Raw genomic sequence first — 9,970 nt, forward strand, 5'->3', positions numbered from 1 at the left:
TTCTTGTCTCCCTCCCTTCCTTCCTCTCTTCCTTTCCTCTCCCCTCCCCTCCCCTCTCCTCTCTTCTCCTTTCTTTCTCTTTCTGTTGGTCTGTACACACCTTTCTTTTCTAGCCTGAAACTGCTGGGCTGGTCCACTCAGTGCCTGACCTCTCCATTACCCCCTCCCCCACTCCCCACCTGGAGTCAAGCATAGTTCCCCTGCCTGTAGAGGGTGCTTGGTGTGGCCTTATTGACCCTGGGGCCTTTACTGTCCTGGGGAAGGGTGTGGCCAGCCGGTATAAGTTTGTGTGGGTAAAAGTTGGGTGTGGGAGGGGCGGAGGGGGGAAGTGTGGTCAGGAAAATGCGGATGTGGCCAGTGAAAGGAGGCTAGAGCCCTGCTCCTTCGTCTGAGGCACGTCCTCCTCTCATTAGCTGTGTGGAGCTGTCAGTAAGTAGAGTGAGCCTGACCTCACTGCTTGAGACGGAGCTGGAGACTTGGAAGCAGGAGTGACAGTGACTTAGATAAGGGGAATTGTCCTGCTGGTCTAGTGTCCTGCTGATCAGCCCACCTGTAAGGTGGTCTGTGTCCTGACCCATGGGTTTAAAGGACTTGGAGGGGCCGATGACCCAAAAGCTGTGACCAGAGGACTTACCCTTCCTTGCCCTTCTTGAGTAAAAATCAAGGATGACATCTAGAACTGGTCCCCGCATGCCTGGGTCCCAGATGTGCCTGTGTGTGCGTGTATGTGTGTGTGTGTGTGTGCGTATGTGTGTTTCTGTGCGTGTGTATGTATGTGTGAGAGAGAGGGGGTGGTGAGGAGGGAGAAGGGAGGAAGACTGGACAGGAATCGGGGGAGAGAGAACAAGTGGAAAGTCCCTGGAGACACTTCTGGTTTCTCCCCTGCCCAGCTCCCAGCCCTGTGGATGCTGCCTTCCCCAGGAAGGCTGGGGAGGAAGAGATGTATGTACAGGGGAGCTTCCAGGACTGCTCCCTCCCAGGACTATACTTTGGGAGAAAGGAAGCCCTTGCTCAACAGCTCCTCTTTGGCTATTAAGTGCATCGACTGCCATGGCCAGCTAGGCCTGGCCCCTGAGCCTAGCCCCTGGGGCCATCAAAGAGGTGCTCATCCTCCCACTTACTGTCTCCATGATTTGATCTTCTCATCTGTCCTTTCTTCCTCATTTGTGAAATGGGTATCCTGCTCCTCCTTCTGCTTCCTGGGAAAGTCTGTTCCCTGCCATAGTGAGATGGATATGGCAGGCGACAGAGCACAAAACCACGTGCTGAGTTACTGTGCATCCAGAGGGATGGGGAGGGGCAGGAAGGATGACAGTTGGGTCCCCACAAGAGTCTTAGATCTTTGTCTTCTAACCCTGAGCCACAAGAAACCAGCTGGTCAGCAGAGCTGTGGGCTGGTGGGTGTAGGTGGCTACAGGGGGTGGAAAACAGTAGGTGACCCTGATCCCTCCTTGCCTCAGGCTCATACAATCAGCTGTCTCTGAGCTGGTTCCTTTCCAGACTGTGGAAGGAACTTATGGGGGCTCTTGGACCTCCGAGTGTGATATTTTTATGGAGGTGGTGTGTGGGTACTCAGGAAGAAAATTCACCGTCTAGCTTTGTCTGTGTCTGCTGCCCCTAAAAATATGATGGGATATGGCTAATGAGAAAGCACAGCAGGCCTGACTTGGGATGACCTAATATAGCCTGGCATTCCAGCCCTGACCAGTGCGTAAGTGGGGATTGGGAACTGAAAACACAAAATGTCTCTCTGATGGGATGGCAGAGACCTGCTGCCATCCCTAAGGCGGGGTACACCCTGGGGAGCTGAGCAGAGGCCCCTGGGGACTCTCCTGGATTTCCCAGCGTGCATGGGGTTGGGGCCCAACTGAGAGCACCTCTTCAGTCTCTGACCCACTCTGCCTAGTGGGCCAGCATCAGGTCTCAATGAACCCCTGCAGAGAAGAGCAGTTGGCTTGGCACCCCAGGGGTCGTCATTTCCACCAACCTGTTCTTAAACAGCAGAGTGGACCAGCTTCTCCTAACCTGGCCCTGGGAACATGCTGGCTGGGCTGGTTTGGGCCCTACATGAAATTCCTGAGAGCTTCTGGTCCAGTCCTCCCACCTCAGACAGAGGAATGACTCCAACCTCGAGTGCGTTCTGTCACGGTGGCTGGTTCCTCTCCTCCTTTGCCTTCTGCATGGGCACAGACCCGTGGGTCAGCTGAGACACTGATCTCCTGTGATGTTGCTCCATGCTGACTTGTGACTCAGGTCTGCGGAAAAAAGGGGACAGAACATGGGAGAGGAGAAACAAGATGGAGGGCGAGGATGGATTCTCAGGGCCACCTCAGAGGGTGACCAACTTCTCTGCCTCACACTTTCCTTGTGGCATGGCAACTCTCAAATCCCAGGAAACTTCTCATGCAGTAAGAACCAGGATGGGTGGCCATCAGAACCCCTGAGGTCTGCTCCTCAGAGAGGCCCAGTGAGCAGTCTGCCCTGGGTACCAGGTGACTCACCCCTGGGTTCAGAGCTGCCAGCTGGCAGAACTAGGACCTGGATTTAAGTCCAGGGCTCCTTGGCTCCAGGCTGCGGGTCTTAGGTCATTTCATGAGGTGGGATATTCTCTCCAGTGGTCTTGGCCAAGATCTTTCCTCAGGAGGAAGGTGATGGTGAAATAATACAAAGAGAGAGGAGAGGGGACAACTGGTCAACTTTGGGGGATCAAAGAATAAGAGGCTGTAGTCACGCTGGCTCAGGGCTGTGGGATCCTATGAGGGGAAAGGTTTAATGTCTGCCCCTAAGGATTTGGCACTTTGCTTAGGAAAATGTGGCAGGCTTACCTGTGGATACCGGGCTCAGGTGCCACTCTGTACCACCTACGCACAGGTTCCAGGGAACAATAGGTAAAGGGTGTGGCTTATCAAGATCGCATTACTCTCACTTCTCTTTAAAGGATGTGTTTGTTCAAGAAATATTTATTGACTATTTGTTCTTAAACAGATTGTTCCCCCTCTTTGGAACACACTCTTCTCTCCTTTATCTCCTTTCACCCCACCTCCCAATTCCCTCTATTCTTCAGGTTTCAGCTTAATATGTAATATTTATTGACCCCTCGGGAAGAAGTAGGTGTATTTTCATCATTTTGCATTGCTTTAATTAGAACTCATTTAACCCCCATGTAAACCATATGACTATTTAACAGATGAGGAAACTGAGAGGTAGGCTGGCTTGCCCAAGGACACAGGACTCTCTGCGGTAGCCTGGCAGGAAGGATTTCCTGATCCTCCTCTCCCTGCTCCCAGAACCCCTGTGGCTAGTCCCAGTGGGAGCACTCGTCACAGAGTTATGTGATCCCAGTCTCCTTGTTTGTTTCCTCTATTAAACCAAGTCCTTGGAGGACAGGGCTCTTCTCTCTAGGCATCTAGAAGAAGCTCAGCCTCTACTTGTCGACTGAATGTCAATGAACTGATGGATGTATGAATGATTTGCTTCAACGGCTGTAGGAGCTCTGAGCTCAGGGTCCTCAGTGAAGACTTCCGCTTTGCACTGTATTACCTCTGCAGTCCTGAACCAAGGGGCTCTTGATGGCACACCCTCCTTTTTGGAGTGACAGTATAACTGTGAGATTGAGGGAAAGCTGATGTTTAAGCATTAAAGCAAACTTGAACTTTTTGGGGGGGAGTAGAGTGAGATATTTTCAATAATTCTTAGGGCCAAACTGACATTTGGAGGACATTCATGGTCATCCAAAGGTAAATCTCAGATCTCACTTCCTGTTCTTCACATCTCCCCCGCCCCCCCATTGCCAATTCTCCTCTTCTGTTGGGGGTACTTTGGGTAAATGGATTTGGAAACGCTGCTAGGGGAAGTTTCTGGAACTCAGAATATGGGACAATCAACTCTGCCAGGGTCGAAGGGAACAAAAGCATTCCAGGGAGGGGCACAGGTGGCAGTCTGTCCCCAGTTGGGTGGGGAGCTGGTCACTGTGAACGGTTCTGAATGTGCAAGTAGCTGTTGTAACAAATGCTTCACAGCCACATCCTGGAGTACCACCGCAGCTGAGTGGAAAACCTCACACTATTTTTAGTCCCATTAACTCCAGAAAATGCCATCTCTTTGCCTTTTTACAAGCCAATTCCTTGTTGATCTTGCCCAGTCTGGAAATTTTGTGCTCCTTTTTAGCTCGGTGGGACCAATCGTCAGTGGGGTGGAGTCCCTCTGTCTCTTTCTATTTTCATATCTCGTGTCACTGTTCACATGGGAAAAATCATGACATTTCCCCACATTGGGGCCCTAGGTAACCTGGTTCTGTGTTTTGGGCATGGGATTGCTCTGGGTCCCATGGGGGCAGATGCTAAGGAAGGGCCTGGGACTCCAGGTACCTGAAGTTGGCATGGCTGGGGCTCAGCACCCACCTTGTTGATTTCAGAAAGTGTTTCCAAGGAGAAGAGGAGGAACTTAGAGAGGAGCATGGAGCCAAGAGGGGCATCGTTCTCCACTGGAGGAATCCATGTAGTTTGGCAGGAATGTTGGGAGACACTGTCAGCCATGATCCCTTGAAGTTCACAAAGTGCTTTCCAGCCTTGAGCTCTTTGGATGCCTAAGCACCTCAGGGAGATGGGGTGGCAGAAGAAATCCTCCCCATCCTACAACTGAGGAAATAGATTGGGGTGGGAAGATGGTCCCAGGCCTGGTGGAACTAGGAAGTAATAGGGCCAGGATTGCAGTCCAACACCAGAGGGGATAGTGACCACTGCGATGGGCTAGGAGTCCAGAGAAAGATGGGTATGCATTACTTTTCTCTATTTACTGGTGGAGGATCTGCACAGTCATTGTCTTCCCTGAGCCTCAGTGTCCTCAGCTGTAAATTGGGGATGATAACCTCTTATAGGCTGGGCAGAACTCGATAATGTATACTAAGTGTGAATTCAGGACTTGGTATGTAGTAAGTGCTCAATAAGTGACTATTGTCAGTAATATTAATAATATTCTTTCTCACTGCTAGTAGGTCATCTCTTACTGTATGTTGCCAAGTCTTCCCTCCTTCCCTTGCTGGAGGGCCTCTATCTGTTGTATCTTTCAACATGTCGTCAAAGAAGTTGGTAGAGGGTACTACGAATTCTTTAAATATTCATGTCACATGCAGCCAGATCAATGTTTATAGCAGCTCAATTCATAATAGGTAAGCTATGGAACCAACCTAGATGTCCTTCAGTGGATGAATGGATAAAGAAAATGTGATACATAGATACAATGGAATATATTACTCGGCCTCAAAGAAGAATGAAATTATGGCATTTGCAGTAAAAGAATGGAACTAGAGAACATCATGCTAAGTGAAATAAGTCAATCCCCCAAATCCAAAAGCAGAATGTTCTCTGTGATAAGCGGATGCTGATCCATAGTGCGGGGGAGGTAGGGAAGAATGAAGGAACTTTGGATTGTGCAGAGGGGACTGGGGGCCGTATGGAGATGGGAAGGACGGTGGAATGAGACGGAGATTATTACCCTATATACATATATGATTACACCACTGGTGTGACTCTGCACCATGTTCAGCCAGAGGAAGGAGAAGTTGTGCTCCATTTGTGTACAGTGTGTCAAAATGCATTCTACTGTCACGTATAACTAATTAGAACAAATTAAAAAATAAAATAAAATAATAAAAAAATATTCATGTCACAGGCAGGTGGCTTCCCTGTTTCGTTCTGGAGCTGCATAGGGACAGCCTTTGTCCTTTCAGCACTGGAAATCATGAGGAGAGATGACTGCCGTGGCTGGAGTCTGGCCTGGAATCCTCCAGAAAATGGTCAGTATTTGTGGGTCTGGGTTTCTAGGAAGGGAGTTATCTCAGGGCCTCAGTAACCTGGAGTGGTGGGCAGGTGGGCAGTCATCTAGAGCCATCTATAAGGGACACAAAAACATGGAGGGGATGTTTGTCCAAGTCGCCTTCAGGGAGGTTTCATGAAGTTGGAGGATCTTTCTTGGATAAGCTGTTTGGGCTGTGGCACAATCTCTCAGGTGGTGGGTCAGAGCCCAGGATGGTTCCTAAAGGAGAGGAAGGCCACTAACTGATGGGCTTTTGGATTTCTGGGTATGTTTGGGGCCAAAGCTGCGTAGTGTGGAGCAGTGGTTGAGGATGACTATCCGAGGTCCTCTCTGATCTCTGGATTCAGGGGAGGTTATTATTTAAGGGGTATCTAATTGTTTGCCAGCTTGGGGTCACTACACCCTCTGGCCAGTTCTGCTTGGCATCTGCTAGGGCAGCAGAGACCTTGGGGCCCTAAGAGCTGCTGGTATGGCCACTTGGGGGGCCCTTGGTGAGGTAATCCAGAACCTCCCCACCCTCCCTGGCATGCATGGATCTGTCCACAGGGAGTCTGGCAGAAGGTCAAAGCTGACGAGAGAGGAAGGTGGAGCAGGCATCAGGCACATGATGTCCTGCTTTTGTTATTTACTGAGTGTCCTTCCTTAGCTTGGGATTGCTGGTGTGAGTATTTGGCAGATTTGTAGGAACCTCCCAAGATGATGTGAAGTTCTGGGGCTGAGTTAGTCCCACCAAGAGGAAGATAAACCTTGTGAAGAACTCAGGTGGCTAGGAGGTAGGTGTTGGGCAGTGGGTGTGTCCCAGGAGGGTGCTTGGCCCAGTTCCTTCCATTCTAACACTACAATATCTGCTTATCATTTCAGGGACTACGGTTGGGTGGCCAGGTCCTTTGACCTGGTCTGTAGTTGGAGATGGTGAGTCAGGGTTCTGATGACAGCTAGCAGGTGCTGAGCCCCTATTGTGTGCCAGCGACCTTGTGAGATGGCTCCTTCTGGACACAGTCATCAATCTACCTAACAAGCCTGCAAAGTTGGCCTTGGAGTCCCCATTTTACAGAGGGGGAAACTGAGACTGGGGTTCCAGATTCATTCCTGAGTTGGCCGAGGACCTTACCTTCGACCCATGGATGTCTTACGGTTCTGAGAGCCGTAGTGGATGAGTTTCCTAATTCATGGCGTGGTGGGGTCTTAGCAGGATTTCCTCTGTGGGGTTCTGATTGGGTTTCCTTTGTGGGTCAGGGAGTATCAGGCCACTAGACCCTGGCTGGTGTTAGGTGTGGGAGCTGGGTTCCTGTCCGCTGCCTGATGTTGGACTCTCAGCCTGTTGGAGATCACTCATAGCATCTTGGGGCTCTGCCCACTGAGATGAAGGGAAGTGAATAGGTAATAATATGTGGTACCCTGCCAAGGAAAGGGAAGTCATACTTGAGGAACGAGTGGGACCCCTTTTCTAAGCACCTTGCAGGCTGTCCTAAATCAGAGGTTTGATCATGGAGACCCCAGAAGTCAATGTTTCTTTCCTTCAGCTTTCCTAGTTGGGTCTATGAGGTGCGAGAAGGAAATATAGGCCTGGGAAGAGGTCAAGTACAGGGAAGGCATAGCAAAGCCCAGTGTGGGAGGCTAAGGCCACTGGGAGAGAGCAAGAGCACAAAGCTGGGACCTTTCAGGAACTGGAGTGCTGCTGTCATTCTGGGATTCCTGACTGGGGAAGGGAAGGAGGGAACAAGGTCAGATGGAGTCTCACCTCTTTCCCAGCCAGGGGCACAGCTGCCTTGTTGAGCCAGACCAGGCTGCCCTGCCCCTTTCCCAAGAAACTTGATTTCTTGTTTTTATCAGACTTTGCGACCTTTCTCTTTCTGCAGGTTCGAGTGGAAACTGGAAGGCAAAACCTGTGGGGCAAGGCCTCAGGAATTGCTTATAATTTCCAAATGTATGGTGGAGAGACAGGGTTAGAATAATTACTCTATGATTCTGCTGTGTTGTGGGAAAAGTAGGCTCAAATGCCAATACCCCCCCTTTTAAATTGCACTTTCTGAAGGCTAAGAACTTGATTCTTCCCTATCAACTTTTTGTGTTTATTTTGAATATTATTTCTCTGGAAATTTTACATTAAGCTTACCTAGCTAAAGTTGCTTGTTAGGCTTTATTTCTCTGGGGTAAGAACAGAAAACCTGTTTCATTCATTGTGTCATCTCAGCTAAATGGTGGTGGCCACCTTGAGTTCCATGCTGGGGGAAAAAAAATCAGTGACCAAGACCAGACTCAGCAGGAAAAAATGATGTGATTACTCAGCAATCCCTGCTGTGGGTATGGGAAGAGAAGTGTGGACACTTGTGCCATCCTCTCTTTGGGGGATTCAGTGTCCTTATTCCTGCCTGTCTAATCTGTACTCACCAGATCTTTACAATAAAATGTTCGTTCCCATTATAAATCCCCTCTTCTGTCCTAATCTTGTTCTAACATTTTTTTTTTTGCCTCAGAGGATTTTATCCAAAAGTATTTTTTACTAATTCATACATCAATTAATTCAGCAAACATTTTTGTCAAATGCCAAGGAAAAGTAATTATTTCTGCAATATATTCAATGCCATTTTAGTCAATTCCTCTAACCTGAAAAATTCTGACAGCCGTATTTTTGAGAATTTGATGACTCTTTTTAAACTCTTTCGAAAGAAGACTGCCAGATGTATTGCTGCGTTCACATATGTGCATGCATGTGCGAATAAAGTAATTAAATGATCCTTAGGTAGTTTGCAAAAAATAAAAATAAAAATAAAAAATAAATGAAAATAAAAGGTTCGTTTTCCTCTCCAGGGTCCAATATGCCATGCCCGGTAGAGTGTCTTTCACACTCCAGAATGGTCGAACCTCCAGCTAGCTTCCAGAGGGAACTTCCTACAGAATGACATAACCAGCTCCCTGCTGCCTCCAGCAACATAGGTGATGTTTCAAAATCAGAGCCTGATTTTCCTCCCTGGTCTCACGGGTGATATTCCTGCCCGTGTGCCTGATCGTCTAAGCATGTCCAACTTTTTCTCACTGTCCTGAATTCACAGTGCCTTTTCCTATCTCCTTGCATTTGCATCTGCTGTCCCCTTTGCCTGGAACATCTCTCTCTTTCTTCCCAGCTCACACGTCACTTCCTCTTTGTGAAGTCTTACCTGAAATCTCCAGACCATTAGTGCCTCTGTCATCTGTTTTACCAGAGTTTTCTGTTCATGTCTTCGTCATAGCCCGTCCCATGTATGGACTGACAGCCAAGGACACAGTGAGCTAGTTCCCATTAGACCATCAGCCACAGAAGTTGGGGACCACTGTGTGACCCTACAGCAGCATGGCACTGTCCCTGCTCTCCGAAGGAGCTCTAGGAAGGTCTGCTGAGTGAACCACTGTAAGAAGGAATAAACTCTAGGATGTGCTGCTGCAAAGTGACTTGAATTTTGATTCCCATTCGTTGGAGCTTGCCAAGGACGCGGCTTAAATCACCTTGTCGTAATGGGAGAAGAGGAGGAAGAGCAATGATTAAATGTGCCTGATAAAACTCTATTCCATGTTTGGAATAAAAAAAGGGAAGGTTGAGATAAAACGGTGCTTGTTCCAGAGCTGGCTTTTCCAGTTGGGGCCACATCTCTAATCCTTTCTGGAGGAGCTGGGGGTGGGGAAGGTGGCACCAAACTGGGTACTGTCATGAAGGGCAGGGTTGGGGGCAAAAGGGCAGAGGTTGGAGAAACCATTGCCGTGGTGGGGGGTTCACAGAGGAGCAGCTCAAGTCCAAGCTTGAGGGCGGGGTAGGGGGTGGGGAGGCTCTTCCAGGCAAAGAGCAGCACGCATAGGCCGTGAGCCCCTCAGAGACTGCGGGAGCCTCCCTCTACTCCTTCCTCTGCCGAGCCCCAAGTCTGGGGCTGAACTCCAGCAACATGAGGGGCTTGTTGGCCTGTTCATTTCACTTTTCCTGGGTGGCCTGTTGTGCATCTGTGAATGTGCAATGTGGCACCTTTTGGAGGTGACTGACAGAGCTGGCTGTGACCCTGTCTAATCCTCCCCCTCTGACTAACGGGCAAGACAGGGAGGAGGGGTCTTCATCCACTTTAACTGCTATAGCGAAACACCAGGGCAGGTGATTCATAGAGAACAGAAGTCTCTTTGGCTCATGGTTCTG

The 9,970-nt window shown here is 49.2% G+C and overlaps 1 long non-coding RNA gene across 2 annotated transcripts; it reads left to right on the plus strand.

The window, feature by feature from the left end:
* The first annotated feature begins 346 nt into the window (after nt 1–346).
* Nucleotides 347–9,396, plus strand: LOC124096468 (uncharacterized). 2 transcript variants are annotated; one of them, XR_006852853.2, is made up of 4 exons: nt 347–6,587; nt 6,676–7,759; nt 8,626–8,751; nt 9,045–9,396. It is a non-coding gene; the product is annotated as an uncharacterized LOC124096468 (long non-coding RNA). The 2 variants fall into 2 exon arrangements; XR_006852852.2 differs by having other exon boundaries at nt 376–7,759.
* Nucleotides 9,397–9,970: the final 574 nt, after the last annotated feature.

This window comes from Marmota monax, unplaced genomic scaffold (assembly GCF_021218885.2).
Source record: "Marmota monax isolate L192 unplaced genomic scaffold, Marmota_monax_Labrador192_F-V1.1 WCK01_AAM20220418_F8-fsc00004, whole genome shotgun sequence".
Lineage (NCBI taxonomy): Eukaryota > Metazoa > Chordata > Mammalia > Rodentia > Sciuridae > Marmota > Marmota monax.